Genomic DNA, 27,639 nt, shown 5'->3' on the forward strand with positions numbered 1-27,639 from the left:
AAACAATTTACATCTATAATCTAATGGAAATGGAATGAAGCAGTGGGGAATCTTATGCTTCTGCTCAACTCTAGGGGCTAGATTTAGAAGTGGAGTGGATGCTTTTTGTTAGTAGTGACCCCTGGTGGTAAATGGTTATAAGCTGCAAATGGTAAAGTGAGCTGATTGTATATATATATATATATATATACATATACATAGATAGATAGAAAGATAGATAGACAGATCGATAAATAGGTATTTATTTTAATCAATCATTTCTTATTAAAGCAGATTATTTTTGGCTAGGAATTTCTGATTTGTAATCATTTATGAAAAAAGATTGCTTCTCCTAACCAAAAGAAGCAAAGCTGCCTATTACAATACTGTGAATTGATTGAGGGCATGCCCTAACCTCATGGAGGTGAGCACTGTTGAACTGAAGCCAATATGTCCTCGTTAGTATAGTGGTCAGTATCCCCGCCTGTCACGCGGGAGACCGGGGTTCAATTCCCCGACGGGGAGACGATTCCTTTTATTCACACAATTAAATAAAATGATGTACTTAATAACATTGTAAACTATATTTGTCATTATCCTTCTCTATTACGATTGAGATAAACGTTGAATTCAGTGATGGCCAAATTGCTTACAGATGTGTTAACTAAAAGTCAGAATATGCTCTGAATATTTCAATCTGCACAGACCATACCATCAAAAACAATTTACATCTATAATCTAATGGAAATGGAATGAAGCAGTGGGGAATCTTATGCTTCTGCTCAACTCTAGGGGCTAGATTTAGAAGTGGAGTGGATGCTTTTTGTTAGTAGTGACCCCTGGTGGTAAATGGTTATAAGCTGCAAATGGTAAAGTGAGCTGATTGTATATATATATATATATATATATACATATACATAGATAGATAGAAAGATAGATAGACAGATCGATAAATAGGTATTTATTTTAATCAATCATTTCTTATTAAAGCAGATTATTTTTGGCTAGGAATTTCTGATTTGTAATCATTTATGAAAAAAGATTGCTTCTCCTAACCAAAAGAAGCAAAGCTGCCTATTACAATACTGTGAATTGATTGAGGGCATGCCCTAACCTCATGGAGGTGAGCACTGTTGAACTGAAGCCAATATGTCCTCGTTAGTATAGTGGTCAGTATCCCCGCCTGTCACGCGGGAGACCGGGGTTCAATTCCCCGACGGGGAGACGATTCCTTTTATTCACACAATTAAATAAAATGATGTACTTAATAACATTGTAAACTATATTTGTCATTATCCTTCTCTATTACGATTGAGATAAACGTTGAATTCAGTGATGGCCAAATTGCTTACAGATGTGTTAACTAAAAGTCAGAATATGCTCTGAATATTTCAATCTGCACAGACCATACCATCAAAAACAATTTACATCTATAATCTAATGGAAATGGAATGAAGCAGTGGGGAATCTTATGCTTCTGCTCAACTCTAGGGGCTAGATTTAGAAGTGGAGTGGATGCTTTTTGTTAGTAGTGACCCCTGGTGGTAAATGGTTATAAGCTGCAAATGGTAAAGTGAGCTGATTGTATATATATATATATATATATATACATATACATAGATAGATAGAAAGATAGATAGACAGATCGATAAATAGGTATTTATTTTAATCAATCATTTCTTATTAAAGCAGATTATTTTTGGCTAGGAATTTCTGATTTGTAATCATTTATGAAAAAAGATTGCTTCTCCTAACCAAAAGAAGCAAAGCTGCCTATTACAATACTGTGAATTGATTGAGGGCATGCCCTAACCTCATGGAGGTGAGCACTGTTGAACTGAAGCCAATATGTCCTCGTTAGTATAGTGGTCAGTATCCCCGCCTATCACGCGGGAGACCGGGGTTCAATTCCCCGACGGGGAGACGCTTCCTTTTATTCACACAATTAAATAAAATGATGTACTTAATAACATTCTAAACTATATTTGTCATTATCCTTGTCTATTACGATTGAGATAAACGTTGAATTCAGTGATGGCCAAATTGCTTACAGATGTGTTAACTAAAAGTCAGAATATGCTCTGAATATTTCAATCTGCACAGACCATACCATCAAAAACAATTTACATCTATAATCTAATGGAAATGGAATGAAGCAGTGGGGAATCTTATGCTTCTGCTCAACTCTAGGGGCTAGATTTAGAAGTGGAGTGGATGCTTTTTGTTAGTAGTGACCCCTGGTGGTAAATGGTTATAAGCTGCAAATGGAAAAGTGAGCTGATTGTATATATATATATATATATACATATACATAGATAGATAGAAAGATAGATAGACAGATCGATAAATAGGTATTTATTTTAATCAATCATTTCTTATTAAAGCAGATTATTTTTGGCTAGGAATTTCTGATTTGTAATCATTTATGAAAAAAGATTGCTTCTCCTAACCAAAAGAAGCAAAGCTGCCTATTACAATACTGTGAATTGATTGAGGGCATGCCCTAACCTCATGAAGGTGAGCACTGTTGAACTGAAGACAATATGTCCTCGTTAGTATAGTGGTCAGTATCCCCGCCTGTCACGCGGGAGACCGGGGTTCAATTCCCCGACGGGGAGACGTTTCCTTTTATTCACACAATTAAATAAAATGATGTACTTAATAACATTGTAAACTATATTTGTCATTATCCTTGTCTATTACGATTGAGATAAACGTTGAATTCAGTGATGGCCAAATTGCTTACAGATGTGTTAACTAAAAGTCAGAATATGCTCTGAATATTTCAATCTGCACAGACCATACCATCAAAAACAATTTACATCTATAATCTAATGGAAATGGAATGAAGCAGTGGGGAATATTATGCTTCTGCTCAACTCTAGGGGCTAGATTTAGAAGTGGAGTGGATGCTTTTTGTTAGTAGTGACCCCTGGTGGTAAATGGTTATAAGCTGCAAATGGTAAAGTGAGCTGATTGTATATATATATATATATATATACATATACATAGATAGATAGAAAGATAGATAGACAGATCGATAAATAGGTATTTATTTTAATCAATCATTTCTTATTAAAGCAGATTATTTTTGGCTAGGAATTTCTGATTTGTAATCATTTATGAAAAAAGATTGCTTCTCCTAACCAAAAGAAGCAAAGCTGCCTATTACAATACTGTGAATTGATTGAGGGCATGCCCTAACCTCATGGAGGTGAGCACTGTTGAACTGAAGCCAATATGTCCTCGTTAGTATAGTGGTCAGTATCCCCGCCTGTCACGCGGGAGACCGGGGTTCAATTCCCCGACGGGGAGACGATTCCTTTTATTCACACAATTAAATAAAATGATGTACTTAATAACATTGTAAACTATATTTGTCATTATCCTTCTCTATTACGATTGAGATAAACGTTGAATTCAGTGATGGCCAAATTGCTTACAGATGTGTTAACTAAAAGTCAGAATATGCTCTGAATATTTCAATCTGCACAGACCATACCATCAAAAACAATTTACATCTATAATCTAATGGAAATGGAATGAAGCAGTGGGGAATCTTATGCTTCTGCTCAACTCTAGGGGCTAGATTTAGAAGTGGAGTGGATGCTTTTTGTTAGTAGTGACCCCTGGTGGTAAATGGTTATAAGCTGCAAATGGTAAAGTGAGCTGATTGTATATATATATATATATATATATATACATATACATAGATAGATAGAAAGATAGATAGACAGATCGATAAATAGGTATTTATTTTAATCAATCATTTCTTATTAAAGCAGATTATTTTTGGCTAGGAATTTCTGATTTGTAATCATTTATGAAAAAAGATTGCTTCTCCTAACCAAAAGAAGCAAAGCTGCCTATTACAATACTGTGAATTGATTGAGGGCATGCCCTAACCTCATGGAGGTGAGCACTGTTGAACTGAAGCCAATATGTCCTCGTTAGTATAGTGGTCAGTATCCCCGCCTGTCACGCGGGAGACAGGGGTTCAATTCCCCGACGGGGAGACGCTTCCTTTTATTCACACAATTAAATAAAATGATGTACTTAATAACATTGTAAACTATATTTGTCATTATCCTTCTCTATTACGATTGAGATAAACGTTGAATTCAGTGATGGCCAAATTGCTTACAGATGTGTTAACTAAAAGTCAGAATATGCTCTGAATATTTCAATCTGCACAGACCATACCATCAAAAACAATTTACATCTATAATCTAATGGAAATGGAATGAAGCAGTGGGGAATCTTATGCTTCTGCTCAACTCTAGGGGCTAGATTTAGAAGTGGAGTGGATGCTTTTTGTTAGTAGTGACCCCTGGTGGTAAATGGTTATAAGCTGCAAATGGTAAAGTGAGCTGATTGTATATATATATATATATATATACATATACATAGATAGATAGAAAGATAGATAGACAGATCGATAAATAGGTATTTATTTTAATCAATCATTTCTTATTAAAGCAGATTATTTTTGGCTAGGAATTTCTGATTTGTAATCATTTATGAAAAAAGATTGCTTCTCCTAACCAAAAGAAGCAAAGCTGCCTATTACAATACTGTGAATTGATTGAGGGCATGCCCTAACCTCATGGAGGTGAGCACTGTTGAACTGAAGCCAATATGTCCTCGTTAGTATAGTGGTCAGTATCCCCGCCTGTCACGTGGGAGACCGGGGTTCAATTCCCCGACGGGGAGACGATTCCTTTTATTCACACAATTAAATAAAATGATGTACTTAATAACATTGTAAACTATATTTGTCATTATCCTTCTCTATTACGATTGAGATAAACGTTGAATTCAGTGATGGCCAAATTGCTTACAGATGTGTTAACTAAAAGTCAGAATATGCTCTGAATATTTCAATCTGCACAGACCATACCATCAAAAACAATTTACATCTATAATCTAATGGAAATGGAATGAAGCAGTGGGGAATCTTATGCTTCTGCTCAACTCTAGGGGCTAGATTTAGAAGTGGAGTGGATGCTTTTTGTTAGTAGTGATCCCTGGTGGTAAATGGTTATAAGCTGCAAATGGTAAAGTGAGCTGATTGTATATATATATATATATATATACATATACATAGATAGATAGAAAGATAGATAGACAGATCGATAAATAGGTATTTATTTTAATCAATCATTTCTTATTAAAGCAGATTATTTTTGGCTAGGAATTTCTGATTTGTAATCATTTATGAAAAAAGATTGCTTCTCCTAACCAAAAGAAGCAAAGCTGCCTATTACAATACTGTGAATTGATTGAGGGCATGCCCTAACCTCATGGAGGTGAGCACTGTTGAACCGAAGCCAATATGTCCTCGTTAGTATAGTGGTCAGTATCCCCGCCTGTCACGCGGGAGACCGGGGTTCAATTCCCCGACGGGGAGACGATTCCTTTTATTCACACAATTAAATAAAATGATGTACTTAATAACATTGTAAACTATATTTGTCATTATCCTTGTCTATTACGATTGAGATAAACGTTGAATTCAGTGATGGCCAAATTGCTTACAGATGTGTTAACTAAAAGTCAGAATATGCTCTGAATATTTCAATCTGCACAGACCATACCATCAAAAACAATTTACATCTATAATCTAATGGAAATGGAATGAAGCAGTGGGGAATCTTATGCTTCTGCTCAACTCTAGGGGCTAGATTTAGAAGTGGAGTGGATGCTTTTTGTTAGTAGTGACCCCTGGTGGTAAATGGTTATAAGCTGCAAATGGTAAAGTGAGCTGATTGTATATATATATATATATATATACATATACATAGATAGATAGAAAGATAGATAGACAGATCGATAAATAGGTATTTATTTTAATCAATCATTTCTTATTAAAGCAGATTATTTTTGGCTAGGAATTTCTGATTTGTAATCATTTATGAAAAAAGATTGCTTCTCCTAACCAAAAGAAGCAAAGCTGCCTATTACAATACTGTGAATTGATTGAGGGCATGCCCTAACCTCATGGAGGTGAGCACTGTTGAACTGAAGCCAATATGTCCTCGTTAGTATAGTGGTCAGTATCCCCGCCTGTCACGTGGGAGACCGGGGTTCAATTCCCCGACGGGGAGACGATTCCTTTTATTCACACAATTAAATAAAATGATGTACTTAATAACATTGTAAACTATATTTGTCATTATCCTTCTCTATTACGATTGAGATAAACGTTGAATTCAGTGATGGCCAAATTGCTTACAGATGTGTTAACTAAAAGTCAGAATATGCTCTGAATATTTCAATCTGCACAGACCATACCATCAAAAACAATTTACATCTATAATCTAATGGAAATGGAATGAAGCAGTGGGGAATCTTATGCTTCTGCTCAACTCTAGGGGCTAGATTTAGAAGTGGAGTGGATGCTTTTTGTTAGTAGTGACCCCTGGTGGTAAATGGTTATAAGCTGCAAATGGTAAAGTGAGCTGATTGTATATATATATATATATATATACATATACATAGATAGATAGAAAGATAGATAGACAGATCGATAAATAGGTATTTATTTTAATCAATCATTTCTTATTAAAGCAGATTATTTTTGGCTAGGAATTTCTGATTTGTAATCATTTATGAAAAAAGATTGCTTCTCCTAACCAAAAGAAGCAAAGCTGCCTATTACAATACTGTGAATTGATTGAGGGCATGCCCTAACCTCATGGAGGTGAGCACTGTTGAACCGAAGCCAATATGTCCTCGTTAGTATAGTGGTCAGTATCCCCGCCTGTCACGCGGGAGACCGGGGTTCAATTCCCCGACGGGGAGACGATTCCTTTTATTCACACAATTAAATAAAATGATGTACTTAATAACATTGTAAACTATATTTGTCATTATCCTTGTCTATTACGATTGAGATAAACGTTGAATTCAGTGATGGCCAAATTGCTTACAGATGTGTTAACTAAAAGTCAGAATATGCTCTGAATATTTCAATCTGCACAGACCATACCATCAAAAACAATTTACATCTATAATCTAATGGAAATGGAATGAAGCAGTGGGGAATCTTATGCTTCTGCTCAACTCTAGGGGCTAGATTTAGAAGTGGAGTGGATGCTTTTTGTTAGTAGTGACCCCTGGTGGTAAATGGTTATAAGCTGCAAATGGTAAAGTGAGCTGATTGTATATATATATATATATATATACATATACATAGATAGATAGAAAGATAGATAGACAGATCGATAAATAGGTATTTATTTTAATCAATCATTTCTTATTAAAGCAGATTATTTTTGGCTAGGAATTTCTGATTTGTAATCATTTATGAAAAAAGATTGCTTCTCCTAACCAAAAGAAGCAAAGCTGCCTATTACAATACTGTGAATTGATTGAGGGCATGCCCTAACCTCATGGAGGTGAGCACTGTTGAACTGAAGCCAATATGTCCTCGTTAGTATAGTGGTCAGTATCCCCGCCTGTCACGCGGGAGACCGGGGTTCAATTCCCCGACGGGGAGACGATTCCTTTTATTCACACAATTAAATAAAATGATGTACTTAATAACATTGTAAACTATATTTGTCATTATCCTTCTCTATTACGATTGAGATAAACGTTGAATTCAGTGATGGCCAAATTGCTTACAGATGTGTTAACTAAAAGTCAGAATATGCTCTGAATATTTCAATCTGCACAGACCATACCATCAAAAACAATTTACATCTATAATCTAATGGAAATGGAATGAAGCAGTGGGGAATCTTATGCTTCTGCTCAACTCTAGGGGCTAGATTTAGAAGTGGAGTGGATGCTTTTTGTTAGTAGTGACCCCTGGTGGTAAATGGTTATAAGCTGCAAATGGTAAAGTGAGCTGATTGTATATATATATATATATATATATACATATACATAGATAGATAGAAAGATAGATAGACAGATCGATAAATAGGTATTTATTTTAATCAATCATTTCTTATTAAAGCAGATTATTTTTGGCTAGGAATTTCTGATTTGTAATCATTTATGAAAAAAGATTGCTTCTCCTAACCAAAAGAAGCAAAGCTGCCTATTACAATACTGTGAATTGATTGAGGGCATGCCCTAACCTCATGGAGGTGAGCACTGTTGAACTGAAGCCAATATGTCCTCGTTAGTATAGTGGTCAGTATCCCCGCCTGTCACGCGGGAGACAGGGGTTCAATTCCCCGACGGGGAGACGCTTCCTTTTATTCACACAATTAAATAAAATGATGTACTTAATAACATTGTAAACTATATTTGTCATTATCCTTCTCTATTACGATTGAGATAAACGTTGAATTCAGTGATGGCCAAATTGCTTACAGATGTGTTAACTAAAAGTCAGAATATGCTCTGAATATTTCAATCTGCACAGACCATACCATCAAAAACAATTTACATCTATAATCTAATGGAAATGGAATGAAGCAGTGGGGAATCTTATGCTTCTGCTCAACTCTAGGGGCTAGATTTAGAAGTGGAGTGGATGCTTTTTGTTAGTAGTGACCCCTGGTGGTAAATGGTTATAAGCTGCAAATGGTAAAGTGAGCTGATTGTATATATATATATATATATATACATATACATAGATAGATAGAAAGATAGATAGACAGATCGATAAATAGGTATTTATTTTAATCAATCATTTCTTATTAAAGCAGATTATTTTTGGCTAGGAATTTCTGATTTGTAATCATTTATGAAAAAAGATTGCTTCTCCTAACCAAAAGAAGCAAAGCTGCCTATTACAATACTGTGAATTGATTGAGGGCATGCCCTAACCTCATGGAGGTGAGCACTGTTGAACTGAAGCCAATATGTCCTCGTTAGTATAGTGGTCAGTATCCCCGCCTGTCACGTGGGAGACCGGGGTTCAATTCCCCGACGGGGAGACGATTCCTTTTATTCACACAATTAAATAAAATGATGTACTTAATAACATTGTAAACTATATTTGTCATTATCCTTCTCTATTACGATTGAGATAAACGTTGAATTCAGTGATGGCCAAATTGCTTACAGATGTGTTAACTAAAAGTCAGAATATGCTCTGAATATTTCAATCTGCACAGACCATACCATCAAAAACAATTTACATCTATAATCTAATGGAAATGGAATGAAGCAGTGGGGAATCTTATGCTTCTGCTCAACTCTAGGGGCTAGATTTAGAAGTGGAGTGGATGCTTTTTGTTAGTAGTGACCCCTGGTGGTAAATGGTTATAAGCTGCAAATGGTAAAGTGAGCTGATTGTATATATATATATATATATATACATATACATAGATAGATAGAAAGATAGATAGACAGATCGATAAATAGGTATTTATTTTAATCAATCATTTCTTATTAAAGCAGATTATTTTTGGCTAGGAATTTCTGATTTGTAATCATTTATGAAAAAAGATTGCTTCTCCTAACCAAAAGAAGCAAAGCTGCCTATTACAATACTGTGAATTGATTGAGGGCATGCCCTAACCTCATGGAGGTGAGCACTGTTGAACCGAAGCCAATATGTCCTCGTTAGTATAGTGGTCAGTATCCCCGCCTGTCACGCGGGAGACCGGGGTTCAATTCCCCGACGGGGAGACGATTCCTTTTATTCACACAATTAAATAAAATGATGTACTTAATAACATTGTAAACTATATTTGTCATTATCCTTGTCTATTACGATTGAGATAAACGTTGAATTCAGTGATGGCCAAATTGCTTACAGATGTGTTAACTAAAAGTCAGAATATGCTCTGAATATTTCAATCTGCACAGACCATACCATCAAAAACAATTTACATCTATAATCTAATGGAAATGGAATGAAGCAGTGGGGAATCTTATGCTTCTGCTCAACTCTAGGGGCTAGATTTAGAAGTGGAGTGGATGCTTTTTGTTAGTAGTGACCCCTGGTGGTAAATGGTTATAAGCTGCAAATGGTAAAGTGAGCTGATTGTATATATATATATATATATATACATATACATAGATAGATAGAAAGATAGATAGACAGATCGATAAATAGGTATTTATTTTAATCAATCATTTCTTATTAAAGCAGATTATTTTTGGCTAGGAATTTCTGATTTGTAATCATTTATGAAAAAAGATTGCTTCTCCTAACCAAAAGAAGCAAAGCTGCCTATTACAATACTGTGAATTGATTGAGGGCATGCCCTAACCTCATGGAGGTGAGCACTGTTGAACTGAAGCCAATATGTCCTCGTTAGTATAGTGGTCAGTATCCCCGCCTGTCACGCGGGAGACCGGGGTTCAATTCCCCGACGGGGAGACGGTTCCTTTTATTCACACAATTAAATAAAATGATGTACTTAATAACATTGTAAACTATATTTGTCATTATCCTTGTCTATTACGATTGAGATAAACGTTGAATTCAGTGATGGCCAAATTGCTTACAGATGTGTTAACTAAAAGTCAGAATATGCTCTGAATATTTCAATCTGCACAGACCATACCATCAAAAACAATTTACATCTATAATCTAATGGAAATGGAATGAAGCAGTGGGGAATATTATGCTTCTGCTCAACTCTAGGGGCTAGATTTAGAAGTGGAGTGGATGCTTTTTGTTAGTAGTGACCCCTGGTGGTAAATGGTTATAAGCTGCAAATGGTAAAGTGAGCTGATTGTATATATATATATATATATATATATATACATATACATAGATAGATAGAAAGATAGATAGACAGATCGATAAATAGGTATTTATTTTAATCAATCATTTCTTATTAAAGCAGATTATTTTTGGCTAGGAATTTCGGATTTGTAATCATTTATGAAAAAAGATTGCTTCTCCTAACCAAAAGAAGCAAAGCTGCCTATTACAATACTGTGAATTGATTGAGGGCATGCCCTAACCTCATGGAGGTGAGCACTGTTGAACTGAAGCCAATATGTCCTCGTTAGTATAGTGGTCAGTATCCCCGCCTGTCACGTGGGAGACCGGGGTTCAATTCCCCGACGGGGAGACGATTCCTTTTATTCACACAATTAAATAAAATGATGTACTTAATAACATTGTAAACTATATTTGTCATTATCCTTCTCTATTACGATTGAGATAAACGTTGAATTCAGTGATGGCCAAATTGCTTACAGATGTGTTAACTAAAAGTCAGAATATGCTCTGAATATTTCAATCTGCACAGACCATACCATCAAAAACAATTTACATCTATAATCTAATGGAAATGGAATGAAGCAGTGGGGAATCTTATGCTTCTGCTCAACTCTAGGGGCTAGATTTAGAAGTGGAGTGGATGCTTTTTGTTAGTAGTGACCCCTGGTGGTAAATGGTTATAAGCTGCAAATGGTAAAGTGAGCTGATTGTATATATATATATATATATATACATATACATAGATAGATAGAAAGATAGATAGACAGATCGATAAATAGGTATTTATTTTAATCAATCATTTCTTATTAAAGCAGATTATTTTTGGCTAGGAATTTCTGATTTGTAATCATTTATGAAAAAAGATTGCTTCTCCTAACCAAAAGAAGCAAAGCTGCCTATTACAATACTGTGAATTGATTGAGGGCATGCCCTAACCTCATGGAGGTGAGCACTGTTGAACTGAAGCCAATATGTCCTCGTTAGTATAGTGGTCAGTATCCCCGCCTGTCACGCGGGAGACCGGGGTTCAATTCCCCGACGGGGAGACGATTCCTTTTATTCACACAATTAAATAAAATGATGTACTTAATAACATTGTAAACTATATTTGTCATTATCCTTCTCTATTACGATTGAGATAAACGTTGAATTCAGTGATGGCCAAATTGCTTACAGATGTGTTAACTAAAAGTCAGAATATGCTCTGAATATTTCAATCTGCACAGACCATACCATCAAAAACAATTTACATCTATAATCTAATGGAAATGGAATGAAGCAGTGGGGAATCTTATGCTTCTGCTCAACTCTAGGGGCTAGATTTAGAAGTGGAGTGGATGCTTTTTGTTAGTAGTGACCCCTGGTGGTAAATGGTTATAAGCTGCAAATGGTAAAGTGAGCTGATTGTATATATATATATATATATATATACATATACATAGATAGATAGAAAGATAGATAGACAGATCGATAAATAGGTATTTATTTTAATCAATCATTTCTTATTAAAGCAGATTATTTTTGGCTAGGAATTTCTGATTTGTAATCATTTATGAAAAAAGATTGCTTCTCCTAACCAAAAGAAGCAAAGCTGCCTATTACAATACTGTGAATTGATTGAGGGCATGCCCTAACCTCATGGAGGTGAGCACTGTTGAACTGAAGCCAATATGTCCTCGTTAGTATAGTGGTCAGTATCCCCGCCTGTCACGCGGGAGACAGGGGTTCAATTCCCCGACGGGGAGACGCTTCCTTTTATTCACACAATTAAATAAAATGATGTACTTAATAACATTGTAAACTATATTTGTCATTATCCTTCTCTATTACGATTGAGATAAACGTTGAATTCAGTGATGGCCAAATTGCTTACAGATGTGTTAACTAAAAGTCAGAATATGCTCTGAATATTTCAATCTGCACAGACCATACCATCAAAAACAATTTACATCTATAATCTAATGGAAATGGAATGAAGCAGTGGGGAATCTTATGCTTCTGCTCAACTCTAGGGGCTAGATTTAGAAGTGGAGTGGATGCTTTTTGTTAGTAGTGACCCCTGGTGGTAAATGGTTATAAGCTGCAAATGGTAAAGTGAGCTGATTGTATATATATATATATATATATACATATACATAGATAGATAGAAAGATAGATAGACAGATCGATAAATAGGTATTTATTTTAATCAATCATTTCTTATTAAAGCAGATTATTTTTGGCTAGGAATTTCTGATTTGTAATCATTTATGAAAAAAGATTGCTTCTCCTAACCAAAAGAAGCAAAGCTGCCTATTACAATACTGTGAATTGATTGAGGGCATGCCCTAACCTCATGGAGGTGAGCACTGTTGAACTGAAGCCAATATGTCCTCGTTAGTATAGTGGTCAGTATCCCCGCCTGTCACGTGGGAGACCGGGGTTCAATTCCCCGACGGGGAGACGATTCCTTTTATTCACACAATTAAATAAAATGATGTACTTAATAACATTGTAAACTATATTTGTCATTATCCTTCTCTATTACGATTGAGATAAACGTTGAATTCAGTGATGGCCAAATTGCTTACAGATGTGTTAACTAAAAGTCAGAATATGCTCTGAATATTTCAATCTGCACAGACCATACCATCAAAAACAATTTACATCTATAATCTAATGGAAATGGAATGAAGCAGTGGGGAATCTTATGCTTCTGCTCAACTCTAGGGGCTAGATTTAGAAGTGGAGTGGATGCTTTTTGTTAGTAGTGACCCCTGGTGGTAAATGGTTATAAGCTGCAAATGGTAAAGTGAGCTGATTGTATATATATATATATATATATACATATACATAGATAGATAGAAAGATAGATAGACAGATCGATAAATAGGTATTTATTTTAATCAATCATTTCTTATTAAAGCAGATTATTTTTGGCTAGGAATTTCTGATTTGTAATCATTTATGAAAAAAGATTGCTTCTCCTAACCAAAAGAAGCAAAGCTGCCTATTACAATACTGTGAATTGATTGAGGGCATGCCCTAACCTCATGGAGGTGAGCACTGTTGAACTGAAGCCAATATGTCCTCGTTAGTATAGTGGTCAGTATCCCCGCCTGTCACGCGGGAGACCGGGGTTCAATTCCCCGACGGGGAGACGATTCCTTTTATTCACACAATTAAATAAAATGATGTACTTAATAACATTGTAAACTATATTTGTCATTATCCTTCTCTATTACGATTGAGATAAACGTTGAATTCAGTGATGGCCAAATTGCTTACAGATGTGTTAACTAAAAGTCAGAATATGCTCTGAATATTTCAATCTGCACAGACCATACCATCAAAAACAATTTACATCTATAATCTAATGGAAATGGAATGAAGCAGTGGGGAATATTATGCTTCTGCTCAACTCTAGGGGCTAGATTTAGAAGTGGAGTGGATGCTTTTTGTTAGTAGTGACCCCTGGTGGTAAATGGTTATAAGCTGCAAATGGTAAAGTGAGCTGATTGTATATATATATATATATATATATATATATACATATACATAGATAGATAGAAAGATAGATAGACAGATCGATAAATAGGTATTTATTTTAATCAATCATTTCTTATTAAAGCAGATTATTTTTGGCTAGGAATTTCTGATTTGTAATCATTTATGAAAAAAGATTGCTTCTCCTAACCAAAAGAAGCAAAGCTGCCTATTACAATACTGTGAATTGATTGAGGGCATGCCCTAACCTCATGGAGGTGAGCACTGTTGAACTGAAGCCAATATGTCCTCGTTAGTATAGTGGTCAGTATCCCCGCCTGTCACGCGGGAGACAGGGGTTCAATTCCCCGACGGGGAGACGCTTCCTTTTATTCACACAATTAAATAAAATGATGTACTTAATAACATTGTAAACTATATTTGTCATTATCCTTCTCTATTACGATTGAGATAAACGTTGAATTCAGTGATGGCCAAATTGCTTACAGATGTGTTAACTAAAAGTCAGAATATGCTCTGAATATTTCAATCTGCACAGACCATACCATCAAAAACAATTTACATCTATAATCTAATGGAAATGGAATGAAGCAGTGGGGAATCTTATGCTTCTGCTCAACTCTAGGGGCTAGATTTAGAAGTGGAGTGGATGCTTTTTGTTAGTAGTGACCCCTGGTGGTAAATGGTTATAAGCTGCAAATGGTAAAGTGAGCTGATTGTATATATATATATATATATATACATATACATAGATAGATAGAAAGATAGATAGACAGATCGATAAATAGGTATTTATTTTAATCAATCATTTCTTATTAAAGCAGATTATTTTTGGCTAGGAATTTCTGATTTGTAATCATTTATGAAAAAAGATTGCTTCTCCTAACCAAAAGAAGCAAAGCTGCCTATTACAATACTGTGAATTGATTGAGGGCATGCCCTAACCTCATGAAGGTGAGCACTGTTGAACTGAAGACAATATGTCCTCGTTAGTATAGTGGTCAGTATCCCCGCCTGTCACGCGGGAGACCGGGGTTCAATTCCCCGACGGGGAGACGATTCCTTTTATTCACACAATTAAATAAAATGATGTACTTAATAACATTGTAAACTATATTTGTCATTATCCTTGTCTATTACGATTGAGATAAACGTTGAATTCAGTGATGGCCAAATTGCTTACAGATGTGTTAACTAAAAGTCAGAATATGCTCTGAATATTTCAATCTGCACAGACCATACCATCAAAAACAATTTACATCTATAATCTAATGGAAATGGAATGAAGCAGTGGGGAATATTATGCTTCTGCTCAACTCTAGGGGCTAGATTTAGAAGTGGAGTGGATGCTTTTTGTTAGTAGTGACCCCTGGTGGTAAATGGTTATAAGCTGCAAATGGTAAAGTGAGCTGATTGTATATATATATATATATATATATATATATACATATACATAGATAGATAGAAAGATAGATAGACAGATCGATAAATAGGTATTTATTTTAATCAATCATTTCTTATTAAAGCAGATTATTTTTGGCTAGGAATTTCGGATTTGTAATCATTTATGAAAAAAGATTGCTTCTCCTAACCAAAAGAAGCAAAGCTGCCTATTACAATACTGTGAATTGATTGAGGGCATGCCCTAACCTCATGGAGGTGAGCACTGTTGAACTGAAGCCAATATGTCCTCGTTAGTATAGTGGTCAGTATCCCCGCCTGTCACGCGGGAGACCGGGGTTCAATTCCCCGACGGGGAGACGCTTCCTTTTATTCACACAATTAAATAAAATGATGTACTTAATAACATTGTAAACTATATTTGTCATTATCCTTCTCTATTACGATTGAGATAAACGTTGAATTCAGTGATGGCCAAATTGCTTACAGATGTGTTAACTAAAAGTCAGAATATGCTCTGAATATTTCAATCTGCACAGACCATACCATCAAAAACAATTTACATCTATAATCTAATGGAAATGGAATGAAGCAGTGGGGAATCTTATGCTTCTGCTCAACTCTAGGGGCTAGATTTAGAAGTGGAGTGGATGCTTTTTGTTAGTAGTGACCCCTGGTGGTAAATGGTTATAAGCTGCAAATGGTAAAGTGAGCTGATTGTATATATATATATATATATATACATATACATAGATAGATAGAAAGATAGATAGACAGATCGATAAATAGGTATTTATTTTAATCAATCATTTCTTATTAAAGCAGATTATTTTTGGCTAGGAATTTCTGATTTGTAATCATTTATGAAAAAAGATTGCTTCTCCTAACCAAAAGAAGCAAAGCTGCCTATTACAATACTGTGAATTGATTGAGGGCATGCCCTAACCTCATGGAGGTGAGCACTGTTGAACTGAAGCCAATATGTCCTCGTTAGTATAGTGGTCAGTATCCCCGCCTGTCACGCGGGAGACCGGGGTTCAATTCCCCGACGGGGAGACGATTCCTTTTATTCACACAATTAAATAAAATGATGTACTTAATAACATTGTAAACTATATTTGTCATTATCCTTCTCTATTACGATTGAGATAAACGTTGAATTCAGTGATGGCCAAATTGCTTACAGATGTGTTAACTAAAAGTCAGAATATGCTCTGAATATTTCAATCTGCACAGACCATACCATCAAAAACAATTTACATCTATAATCTAATGGAAATGGAATGAAGCAGTGGGGAATCTTATGCTTCTGCTCAACTCTAGGGGCTAGATTTAGAAGTGGAGTGGATGCTTTTTGTTAGTAGTGACCCCTGGTGGTAAATGGTTATAAGCTGCAAATGGTAAAGTGAGCTGATTGTATATATATATATATATATATATACATATACATAGATAGATAGAAAGATAGATAGACAGATCGATAAATAGGTATTTATTTTAATCAATCATTTCTTATTAAAGCAGATTATTTTTGGCTAGGAATTTCTGATTTGTAATCATTTATGAAAAAAGATTGCTTCTCCTAACCAAAAGAAGCAAAGCTGCCTATTACAATACTGTGAATTGATTGAGGGCATGCCCTAACCTCATGGAGGTGAGCACTGTTGAACTGAAGCCAATATGTCCTCGTTAGTATAGTGGTCAGTATCCCCGCCTGTCACGCGGGAGACAGGGGTTCAATTCCCCGACGGGGAGACGCTTCCTTTTATTCACACAATTAAATAAAATGATGTACTTAATAACATTGTAAACTATATTTGTCATTATCCTTCTCTATTACGATTGAGATAAACGTTGAATTCAGTGATGGCCAAATTGCTTACAGATGTGTTAACTAAAAGTCAGAATATGCTCTGAATATTTCAATCTGCACAGACCATACCATCAAAAACAATTTACATCTATAATCTAATGGAAATGGAATGAAGCAGTGGGGAATCTTATGCTTCTGCTCAACTCTAGGGGCTAGATTTAGAAGTGGAGTGGATGCTTTTTGTTAGTAGTGACCCCTGGTGGTAAATGGTTATAAGCTGCAAATGGTAAAGTGAGCTGATTGTATATATATATATATATATATACATATACATAGATAGATAGAAAGATAGATAGACAGATCGATAAATAGGTATTTATTTTAATCAATCATTTCTTATTAAAGCAGATTATTTTTGGCTAGGAATTTCTGATTTGTAATCATTTATGAAAAAAGATTGCTTCTCCTAACCAAAAGAAGCAAAGCTGCCTATTACAATACTGTGAATTGATTGAGGGCATGCCCTAACCTCATGGAGGTGAGCACTGTTGAACTGAAGCCAATATGTCCTCGTTAGTATAGTGGTCAGTATCCCCGCCTGTCACGTGGGAGACCGGGGTTCAATTCCCCGACGGGGAGACGATTCCTTTTATTCACACAATTAAATAAAATGATGTACTTAATAACATTGTAAACTATATTTGTCATTATCCTTCTCTATTACGATTGAGATAAACGTTGAATTCAGTGATGGCCAAATTGCTTACAGATGTGTTAACTAAAAGTCAGAATATGCTCTGAATATTTCAATCTGCACAGACCATACCATCAAAAACAATTTACATCTATAATCTAATGGAAATGGAATGAAGCAGTGGGGAATCTTATGCTTCTGCTCAACTCTAGGGGCTAGATTTAGAAGTGGAGTGGATGCTTTTTGTTAGTAGTGACCCCTGGTGGTAAATGGTTATAAGCTGCAAATGGTAAAGTGAGCTGATTGTATATATATATATATATATATACATATACATAGATAGATAGAAAGATAGATAGACAGATCGATAAATAGGTATTTATTTTAATCAATCATTTCTTATTAAAGCAGATTATTTTTGGCTAGGAATTTCTGATTTGTAATCATTTATGAAAAAAGATTGCTTCTCCTAACCAAAAGAAGCAAAGCTGCCTATTACAATACTGTGAATTGATTGAGGGCATGCCCTAACCTCATGGAGGTGAGCACTGTTGAACCGAAGCCAATATGTCCTCGTTAGTATAGTGGTCAGTATCCCCGCCTGTCACGCGGGAGACCGGGGTTCAATTCCCCGACGGGGAGACGATTCCTTTTATTCACACAATTAAATAAAATGATGTACTTAATAACATTGTAAACTATATTTGTCATTATCCTTGTCTATTACGATTGAGATAAACGTTGAATTCAGTGATGGCCAAATTGCTTACAGATGTGTTAACTAAAAGTCAGAATATGCTCTGAATATTTCAATCTGCACAGACCATACCATCAAAAACAATTTACATCTATAATCTAATGGAAATGGAATGAAGCAGTGGGGAATCTTATGCTTCTGCTCAACTCTAGGGGCTAGATTTAGAAGTGGAGTGGATGCTTTTTGTTAGTAGTGACCCCTGGTGGTAAATGGTTATAAGCTGCAAATGGTAAAGTGAGCTGATTGTATATATATATATATATATATACATATACATAGATAGATAGAAAGATAGATAGACAGATCGATAAATAGGTATTTATTTTAATCAATCATTTCTTATTAAAGCAGATTATTTTTGGCTAGGAATTTCGGATTTGTAATCATTTATGAAAAAAGATTGCTTCTCCTAACCAAAAGAAGCAAAGCTGCCTATTACAATACTGTGAATTGATTGAGGGCATGCCCTAACCTCATGGAGGTGAGCACTGTTGAACTGAAGCCAATATGTCCTCGTTAGTATAGTGGTCAGTATCCCCGCCTGTCACGTGGGAGACCGGGGTTCAATTCCCCGACGGGGAGACGATTCCTTTTATTCACACAATTAAATAAAATGATGTACTTAATAACATTGTAAACTATATTTGTCATTATCCTTCTCTATTACGATTGAGATAAACGTTGAATTCAGTGATGGCCAAATTGCTTACAGATGTGTTAACTAAAAGTCAGAATATGCTCTGAATATTTCAATCTGCACAGACCATACCATCAAAAACAATTTACATCTATAATCTAATGGAAATGGAATGAAGCAGTGGGGAATCTTATGCTTCTGCTCAACTCTAGGGGCTAGATTTAGAAGTGGAGTGGATGCTTTTTGTTAGTAGTGACCCCTGGTGGTAAATGGTTATAAGCTGCAAATGGTAAAGTGAGCTGATTGTATATATATATATATATATATACATATACATAGATAGATAGAAAGATAGATAGACAGATCGATAAATAGGTATTTATTTTAATCAATCATTTCTTATTAAAGCAGATTATTTTTGGCTAGGAATTTCTGATTTGTAATCATTTATGAAAAAAGATTGCTTCTCCTAACCAAAAGAAGCAAAGCTGCCTATTACAATACTGTGAATTGATTGAGGGCATGCCCTAACCTCATGGAGGTGAGCACTGTTGAACTGAAGCCAATATGTCCTCGTTAGTATAGTGGTCAGTATCCCCGCCTGTCACGCGGGAGACCGGGGTTCAATTCCCCGACGGGGAGACGATTCCTTTTATTCACACAATTAAATAAAATGATGTACTTAATAACATTGTAAACTATATTTGTCATTATCCTTCTCTATTACGATTGAGATAAATGTTGAATTCAGTGATGGCCAAATTGCTTACAGATGTGTTAACTAAAAGTCAGAATATGCTCTGAATATTTCAATCTGCACAGACCATACCATCAAAAACAATTTACATCTATAATCTAATGGAAATGGAATGAAGCAGTGGGGAATCTTATGCTTCTGCTCAACTCTAGGGGCTAGATTTAGAAGTGGAGTGGATGCTTTTTGTTAGTAGTGACCCCTGGTGGTAAATGGTTATAAGCTGCAAATGGTAAAGTGAGCTGATTGTATATATATATATATATATATATACATATACATAGATAGATAGAAAGATAGATAGACAGATCGATAAATAGGTATTTATTTTAATCAATCATTTCTTATTAAAGCAGATTATTTTTGGCTAGGAATTTCTGATTTGTAATCATTTATGAAAAAAGATTGCTTCTCCTAACCAAAAGAAGCAAAGCTGCCTATTACAATACTGTGAATTGATTGAGGGCATGCCCTAACCTCATGGAGGTGAGCACTGTTGAACTGAAGCCAATATGTCCTCGTTAGTATAGTGGTCAGTATCCCCGCCTGTCACGCGGGAGACAGGGGTTCAATTCCCCGACGGGGAGACGCTTCCTTTTATTCACACAATTAAATAAAATGATGTACTTAATAACATTGTAAACTATATTTGTCATTATCCTTCTCTATTACGATTGAGATAAACGTTGAATTCAGTGATGGCCAAATTGCTTACAGATGTGTTAACTAAAAGTCAGAATATGCTCTGAATATTTCAATCTGCACAGACCATACCATCAAAAACAATTTACATCTATAATCTAATGGAAATGGAATGAAGCAGTGGGGAATCTTATGCTTCTGCTCAACTCTAGGGGCTAGATTTAGAAGTGGAGTGGATGCTTTTTGTTAGTAGTGACCCCTGGTGGTAAATGGTTATAAGCTGCAAATGGTAAAGTGAGCTGATTGTATATATATATATATATATATACATATACATAGATAGATAGAAAGATAGATAGACAGATCGATAAATAGGTATTTATTTTAATCAATCATTTCTTATTAAAGCAGATTATTTTTGGCTAGGAATTTCTGATTTGTAATCATTTATGAAAAAAGATTGCTTCTCCTAACCAAAAGAAGCAAAGCTGCCTATTACAATACTGTGAATTGATTGAGGGCATGCCCTAACCTCATGGAGGTGAGCACTGTTGAACTGAAGCCAATATGTCCTCGTTAGTATAGTGGTCAGTATCCCCGCCTGTCACGTGGGAGACCGGGGTTCAATTCCCCGACGGGGAGACGATTCCTTTTATTCACACAATTAAATAAAATGATGTACTTAATAACATTGTAAACTATATTTGTCATTATCCTTCTCTATTACGATTGAGATAAACGTTGAATTCAGTGATGGCCAAATTGCTTACAGATGTGTTAACTAAAAGTCAGAATATGCTCTGAATATTTCAATCTGCACAGACCATACCATCAAAAACAATTTACATCTATAATCTAATGGAAATGGAATGAAGCAGTGGGGAATCTTATGCTTCTGCTCAACTCTAGGGGCTAGATTTAGAAGTGGAGTGGATGCTTTTTGTTAGTAGTGACCCCTGGTGGTAAATGGTTATAAGCTGCAAATGGTAAAGTGAGCTGATTGTATATATATATATATATATATACATATACATAGATAGATAGAAAGATAGATAGACAGATCGATAAATAGGTATTTATTTTAATCAATCATTTCTTATTAAAGCAGATTATTTTTGGCTAGGAATTTCTGATTTGTAATCATTTATGAAAAAAGATTGCTTCTCCTAACCAAAAGAAGCAAAGCTGCCTATTACAATACTGTGAATTGATTGAGGGCATGCCCTAACCTCATGGAGGTGAGCACTGTTGAACTGAAGCCAATATGTCCTCGTTAGTATAGTGGTCAGTATCCCCGCCTGTCACGCGGGAGACCGGGGTTCAATTCCCCGACGGGGAGACGATTCCTTTTATTCACACAATTAAATAAAATGATGTACTTAATAACATTGTAAACTATATTTGTCATTATCCTTCTCTATTACGATTGAGATAAACGTTGAATTCAGTGATGGCCAAATTGCTTACAGATGTGTTAACTAAAAGTCAGAATATGCTCTGAATATTTCAATCTGCACAGACCATACCATCAAAAACAATTTACATCTATAATCTAATGGAAATGGAATGAAGCAGTGGGGAATCTTATGCTTCTGCTCAACTCTAGGGGCTAGATTTAGAAGTGGAGTGGATGCTTTTTGTTAGTAGTGACCCCTGGTGGTAAATGGTTATAAGCTGCAAATGGTAAAGTGAGCTGATTGTATATATATATATATATATATATACATATACATAGATAGATAGAAAGATAGATAGACAGATCGATAAATAGGTATTTATTTTAATCAATCATTTCTTATTAAAGCAGATTATTTTTGGCTAGGAATTTCTGATTTGTAATCATTTATGAAAAAAGATTGCTTCTCCTAACCAAAAGAAGCAAAGCTGCCTATTACAATACTGTGAATTGATTGAGGGCATGCCCTAACCTCATGGAGGTGAGCACTGTTGAACTGAAGCCAATATGTCCTCGTTAGTATAGTGGTCAGTATCCCCGCCTGTCACGCGGGAGACAGGGGTTCAATTCCCCGACGGGGAGACGCTTCCTTTTATTCACACAATTAAATAAAATGATGTACTTAATAACATTGTAAACTATATTTGTCATTATCCTTCTCTATTACGATTGAGATAAACGTTGAATTCAGTGATGGCCAAATTGCTTACAGATGTGTTAACTAAAAGTCAGAATATGCTCTGAATATTTCAATCTGCACAGACCATACCATCAAAAACAATTTACATCTATAATCTAATGGAAATGGAATGAAGCAGTGGGGAATCTTATGCTTCTGCTCAACTCTAGGGGCTAGATTTAGAAGTGGAGTGGATGCTTTTTGTTAGTAGTGACCCCTGGTGGTAAATGGTTATAAGCTGCAAATGGTAAAGTGAGCTGATTGTATATATATATATATATATATACATATACATAGATAGATAGAAAGATAGATAGACAGATCGATAAATAGGTATTTATTTTAATCAATCATTTCTTATTAAAGCAGATTATTTTTGGCTAGGAATTTCTGATTTGTAATCATTTATGAAAAAAGATTGCTTCTCCTAACCAAAAGAAGCAAAGCTGCCTATTACAATACTGTGAATTGATTGAGGGCATGCCCTAACCTCATGAAGGTGAGCACTGTTGAACTGAAGACAATATGTCCTCGTTAGTATAGTGGTCAGTATCCCCGCCTGTCACGCGGGAGACCGGGGTTCAATTCCCCGACGGGGAGACGATTCCTTTTATTCACACAATTAAATAAAATGATGTACTTAATAACATTGTAAACTATATTTGTCATTATCCTTGTCTATTACGATTGAGATAAACGTTGAATTCAGTGATGGCCAAATTGCTTACAGATGTGTTAACTAAAAGTCAGAATATGCTCTGAATATTTCAATCTGCACAGACCATACCATCAAAAACAATTTACATCTATAATCTAATGGAAATGGAATGAAGCAGTGGGGAATATTATGCTTCTGCTCAACTCTAGGGGCTAGATTTAGAAGTGGAGTGGATGCTTTTTGTTAGTAGTGACCCCTGGTGGTAAATGGTTATAAGCTGCAAATGGTAAAGTGAGCTGATTGTATATATATATATATATATATATATATATACATATACATAGATAGATAGAAAGATAGATAGACAGATCGATAAATAGGTATTTATTTTAATCAATCATTTCTTATTAAAGCAGATTATTTTTGGCTAGGAATTTCTGATTTGTAATCATTTATGAAAAAAGATTGCTTCTCCTAACCAAAAGAAGCAAAGCTGCCTATTACAATACTGTGAATTGATTGAGGGCATGCCCTAACCTCATGGAGGTGAGCACTGTTGAACTGAAGCCAATATGTCCTCGTTAGTATAGTGGTCAGTATCCCCGCCTGTCACGCGGGAGACAGGGGTTCAATTCCCCGACGGGGAGACGCTTCCTTTTATTCACACAATTAAATAAAATGATGTACTTAATAACATTGTAAACTATATTTGTCATTATCCTTCTCTATTACGATTGAGATAAACGTTGAATTCAGTGATGGCCAAATTGCTTACAGATGTGTTAACTAAAAGTCAGAATATGCTCTGAATATTTCAATCTGCACAGACCATACCATCAAAAACAATTTACATCTATAATCTAATGGAAATGGAATGAAGCAGTGGGGAATCTTATGCTTCTGCTCAACTCTAGGGGCTAGATTTAGAAGTGGAGTGGATGCTTTTTGTTAGTAGTGACCCCTGGTGGTAAATGGTTATAAGCTGCAAATGGTAAAGTGAGCTGATTGTATATATATATATATATATATACATATACATAGATAGATAGAAAGATAGATAGACAGATCGATAAATAGGTATTTATTTTAATCAATCATTTCTTATTAAAGCAGATTATTTTTGGCTAGGAATTTCTGATTTGTAATCATTTATGAAAAAAGATTGCTTCTCCTAACCAAAAGAAGCAAAGCTGCCTATTACAATACTGTGAATTGATTGAGGGCATGCCCTAACCTCATGAAGGTGAGCACTGTTGAACTGAAGACAATATGTCCTCGTTAGTATAGTGGTCAGTATCCCCGCCTGTCACGCGGGAGACCGGGGTTCAATTCCCCGACGGGGAGACGATTCCTTTTATTCACACAATTAAATAAAATGATGTACTTAATAACATTGTAAACTATATTTGTCATTATCCTTGTCTATTACGATTGAGATAAACGTTGAATTCAGTGATGGCCAAATTGCTTACAGATGTGTTAACTAAAAGTCAGAATATGCTCTGAATATTTCAATCTGCACAGACCATACCATCAAAAACAATTTACATCTATAATCTAATGGAAATGGAATGAAGCAGTGGGGAATATTATGCTTCTGCTCAACTCTAGGGGCTAGATTTAGAAGTGGAGTGGATGCTTTTTGTTAGTAGTGACCCCTGGTGGTAAATGGTTATAAGCTGCAAATGGTAAAGTGAGCTGATTGTATATATATATATATATATATATATATATACATATACATAGATAGATAGAAAGATAGATAGACAGATCGATAAATAGGTATTTATTTTAATCAATCATTTCTTATTAAAGCAGATTATTTTTGGCTAGGAATTTCGGATTTGTAATCATTTATGAAAAAAGATTGCTTCTCCTAACCAAAAGAAGCAAAGCTGCCTATTACAATACTGTGAATTGATTGAGGGCATGCCCTAACCTCATGGAGGTGAGCACTGTTGAACTGAAGCCAATATGTCCTCGTTAGTATAGTGGTCAGTATCCCCGCCTGTCACGCGGGAGACCGGGGTTCAATTCCCCGACGGGGAGACGCTTCCTTTTATTCACACAATTAAATAAAATGATGTACTTAATAACATTGTAAACTATATTTGTCATTATCCTTCTCTATTACGATTGAGATAAACGTTGAATTCAGTGATGGCCAAATTGCTTACAGATGTGTTAACTAAAAGTCAGAATATGCTCTGAATATTTCAATCTGCACAGACCATACCATCAAAAACAATTTACATCTATAATCTAATGGAAATGGAATGAAGCAGTGGGGAATCTTATGCTTCTGCTCAACTCTAGGGGCTAGATTTAGAAGTGGAGTGGATGCTTTTTGTTAGTAGTGACCCCTGGTGGTAAATGGTTATAAGCTGCAAATGGTAAAGTGAGCTGATTGTATATATATATATATATATATACATATACATAGATAGATAGAAAGATAGATAGACAGATCGATAAATAGGTATTTATTTTAATCAATCATTTCTTATTAAAGCAGATTATTTTTGGCTAGGAATTTCTGATTTGTAATCATTTATGAAAAAAGATTGCTTCTCCTAACCAAAAGAAGCAAAGCTGCCTATTACAATACTGTGAATTGATTGAGGGCATGCCCTAACCTCATGAAGGTGAGCACTGTTGAACTGAAGACAATATGTCCTCGTTAGTATAGTGGTCAGTATCCCCGCCTGTCACGCGGGAGACCGGGGTTCAATTCCCCGACGGGGAGACGATTCCTTTTATTCACACAATTAAATAAAATGATGTACTTAATAACATTGTAAACTATATTTGTCATTATCCTTGTCTATTACGATTGAGATAAACGTTGAATTCAGTGATGGCCAAATTGCTTACAGATGTGTTAACTAAAAGTCAGAATATGCTCTGAATATTTCAATCTGCACAGACCATACCATCAAAAACAATTTACATCTATAATCTAATGGAAATGGAATGAAGCAGTGGGGAATATTATGCTTCTGCTCAACTCTAGGGGCTAGATTTAGAAGTGGAGTGGATGCTTTTTGTTAGTAGTGACCCCTGGTGGTAAATGGTTATAAGCTGCAAATGGTAAAGTGAGCTGATTGTATATATATATATATATATATATATATATACATATACATAGATAGATAGAAAGATAGATAGACAGATCGATAAATAGGTATTTATTTTAATCAATCATTTCTTATTAAAGCAGATTATTTTTGGCTAGGAATTTCGGATTTGTAATCATTTATGAAAAAAGATTGCTTCTCCTAACCAAAAGAAGCAAAGCTGCCTATTACAATACTGTGAATTGATTGAGGGCATGCCCTAACCTCATGGAGGTGAGCACTGTTGAACTGAAGCCAATATGTCCTCGTTAGTATAGTGGTCAGTATCCCCGCCTGTCACGCGGGAGACCGGGGTTCAATTCCCCGACGGGGAGACGCTTCCTTTTATTCACACAATTAAATAAAATGATGTACTTAATAACATTGTAAACTATATTTGTCATTATCCTTCTCTATTACGATTGAGATAAACGTTGAATTCAGTGATGGCCAAATTGCTTACAGATGTGTTAACTAAAAGTCAGAATATGCTCTGAATATTTCAATCTGCACAGACCATACCATCAAAAACAATTTACATCTATAATCTAATGGAAATGGAATGAAGCAGTGGGGAATCTTATGCTTCTGCTCAACTCTAGGGGCTAGATTTAGAAGTGGAGTGGATGCTTTTTGTTAGTAGTGACCCCTGGTGGTAAATGGTTATAAGCTGCAAATGGTAAAGTGAGCTGATTGTATATATATATATATATATATACATATACATAGATAGATAGAAAGATAGATAGACAGATCGATAAATAGGTATTTATTTTAATCAATCATTTCTTATTAAAGCAGATTATTTTTGGCTAGGAATTTCTGATTTGTAATCATTTATGAAAAAAGATTGCTTCTCCTAACCAAAAGAAGCAAAGCTGCCTATTACAATACTGTGAATTGATTGAGGGCATGCCCTAAC

General features: G+C 35.3%; 23 non-coding genes across 23 annotated transcripts; all 23 read left to right on the top strand.

The window, feature by feature from the left end:
• Positions 1-432: 432 nt before the first annotated feature.
• On the top strand, positions 433-504 carry TRNAD-GUC (transfer RNA aspartic acid (anticodon GUC)). The gene has a single exon. It is a non-coding gene; the product is annotated as a tRNA-Asp (tRNA).
• Positions 505-1,131: 627 nt separating this feature from the next.
• Positions 1,132-1,203, top strand: TRNAD-GUC (transfer RNA aspartic acid (anticodon GUC)). The gene has a single exon. It is a non-coding gene; the product is annotated as a tRNA-Asp (tRNA).
• Positions 1,204-1,830: 627 nt separating this feature from the next.
• On the top strand, positions 1,831-1,902 carry TRNAD-AUC (transfer RNA aspartic acid (anticodon AUC)). Its single transcript has one exon. It is a non-coding gene; the product is annotated as a tRNA-Asp (tRNA).
• Positions 1,903-2,525: 623 nt separating this feature from the next.
• On the top strand, positions 2,526-2,597 carry TRNAD-GUC (transfer RNA aspartic acid (anticodon GUC)). Its single transcript has one exon. It is a non-coding gene; the product is annotated as a tRNA-Asp (tRNA).
• Positions 2,598-3,222: 625 nt separating this feature from the next.
• TRNAD-GUC (transfer RNA aspartic acid (anticodon GUC)) lies at positions 3,223-3,294 on the top strand. Its single transcript has one exon. It is a non-coding gene; the product is annotated as a tRNA-Asp (tRNA).
• Positions 3,295-5,317: 2,023 nt separating this feature from the next.
• Positions 5,318-5,389, top strand: TRNAD-GUC (transfer RNA aspartic acid (anticodon GUC)). The gene has a single exon. It is a non-coding gene; the product is annotated as a tRNA-Asp (tRNA).
• A 1,322-nt stretch (positions 5,390-6,711) lies between these two features.
• Positions 6,712-6,783, top strand: TRNAD-GUC (transfer RNA aspartic acid (anticodon GUC)). The gene has a single exon. It is a non-coding gene; the product is annotated as a tRNA-Asp (tRNA).
• Positions 6,784-7,408: 625 nt separating this feature from the next.
• On the top strand, positions 7,409-7,480 carry TRNAD-GUC (transfer RNA aspartic acid (anticodon GUC)). The gene has a single exon. It is a non-coding gene; the product is annotated as a tRNA-Asp (tRNA).
• Positions 7,481-9,501: 2,021 nt separating this feature from the next.
• Positions 9,502-9,573, top strand: TRNAD-GUC (transfer RNA aspartic acid (anticodon GUC)). The gene has a single exon. It is a non-coding gene; the product is annotated as a tRNA-Asp (tRNA).
• Positions 9,574-10,198: 625 nt separating this feature from the next.
• Positions 10,199-10,270, top strand: TRNAD-GUC (transfer RNA aspartic acid (anticodon GUC)). The gene has a single exon. It is a non-coding gene; the product is annotated as a tRNA-Asp (tRNA).
• A 1,328-nt stretch (positions 10,271-11,598) lies between these two features.
• TRNAD-GUC (transfer RNA aspartic acid (anticodon GUC)) lies at positions 11,599-11,670 on the top strand. The gene has a single exon. It is a non-coding gene; the product is annotated as a tRNA-Asp (tRNA).
• Positions 11,671-13,691: 2,021 nt separating this feature from the next.
• TRNAD-GUC (transfer RNA aspartic acid (anticodon GUC)) lies at positions 13,692-13,763 on the top strand. The gene has a single exon. It is a non-coding gene; the product is annotated as a tRNA-Asp (tRNA).
• A 1,330-nt stretch (positions 13,764-15,093) lies between these two features.
• On the top strand, positions 15,094-15,165 carry TRNAD-GUC (transfer RNA aspartic acid (anticodon GUC)). Its single transcript has one exon. It is a non-coding gene; the product is annotated as a tRNA-Asp (tRNA).
• Positions 15,166-15,798: 633 nt separating this feature from the next.
• Positions 15,799-15,870, top strand: TRNAD-GUC (transfer RNA aspartic acid (anticodon GUC)). Its single transcript has one exon. It is a non-coding gene; the product is annotated as a tRNA-Asp (tRNA).
• Positions 15,871-16,495: 625 nt separating this feature from the next.
• Positions 16,496-16,567, top strand: TRNAD-GUC (transfer RNA aspartic acid (anticodon GUC)). The gene has a single exon. It is a non-coding gene; the product is annotated as a tRNA-Asp (tRNA).
• Positions 16,568-18,588: 2,021 nt separating this feature from the next.
• Positions 18,589-18,660, top strand: TRNAD-GUC (transfer RNA aspartic acid (anticodon GUC)). Its single transcript has one exon. It is a non-coding gene; the product is annotated as a tRNA-Asp (tRNA).
• A 1,322-nt stretch (positions 18,661-19,982) lies between these two features.
• TRNAD-GUC (transfer RNA aspartic acid (anticodon GUC)) lies at positions 19,983-20,054 on the top strand. The gene has a single exon. It is a non-coding gene; the product is annotated as a tRNA-Asp (tRNA).
• Positions 20,055-22,075: 2,021 nt separating this feature from the next.
• TRNAD-GUC (transfer RNA aspartic acid (anticodon GUC)) lies at positions 22,076-22,147 on the top strand. The gene has a single exon. It is a non-coding gene; the product is annotated as a tRNA-Asp (tRNA).
• A 1,324-nt stretch (positions 22,148-23,471) lies between these two features.
• TRNAD-GUC (transfer RNA aspartic acid (anticodon GUC)) lies at positions 23,472-23,543 on the top strand. Its single transcript has one exon. It is a non-coding gene; the product is annotated as a tRNA-Asp (tRNA).
• Positions 23,544-24,873: 1,330 nt separating this feature from the next.
• TRNAD-GUC (transfer RNA aspartic acid (anticodon GUC)) lies at positions 24,874-24,945 on the top strand. The gene has a single exon. It is a non-coding gene; the product is annotated as a tRNA-Asp (tRNA).
• A 633-nt stretch (positions 24,946-25,578) lies between these two features.
• TRNAD-GUC (transfer RNA aspartic acid (anticodon GUC)) lies at positions 25,579-25,650 on the top strand. The gene has a single exon. It is a non-coding gene; the product is annotated as a tRNA-Asp (tRNA).
• Positions 25,651-26,275: 625 nt separating this feature from the next.
• On the top strand, positions 26,276-26,347 carry TRNAD-GUC (transfer RNA aspartic acid (anticodon GUC)). Its single transcript has one exon. It is a non-coding gene; the product is annotated as a tRNA-Asp (tRNA).
• A 633-nt stretch (positions 26,348-26,980) lies between these two features.
• TRNAD-GUC (transfer RNA aspartic acid (anticodon GUC)) lies at positions 26,981-27,052 on the top strand. The gene has a single exon. It is a non-coding gene; the product is annotated as a tRNA-Asp (tRNA).
• The last annotated feature ends 587 nt before the right edge of the window (positions 27,053-27,639 follow it).

This window comes from Triturus cristatus, chromosome 4_1 (genome assembly GCF_964204655.1).
Source record: "Triturus cristatus chromosome 4_1, aTriCri1.1, whole genome shotgun sequence".
Taxonomy (NCBI): domain Eukaryota; kingdom Metazoa; phylum Chordata; class Amphibia; order Caudata; family Salamandridae; genus Triturus; species Triturus cristatus.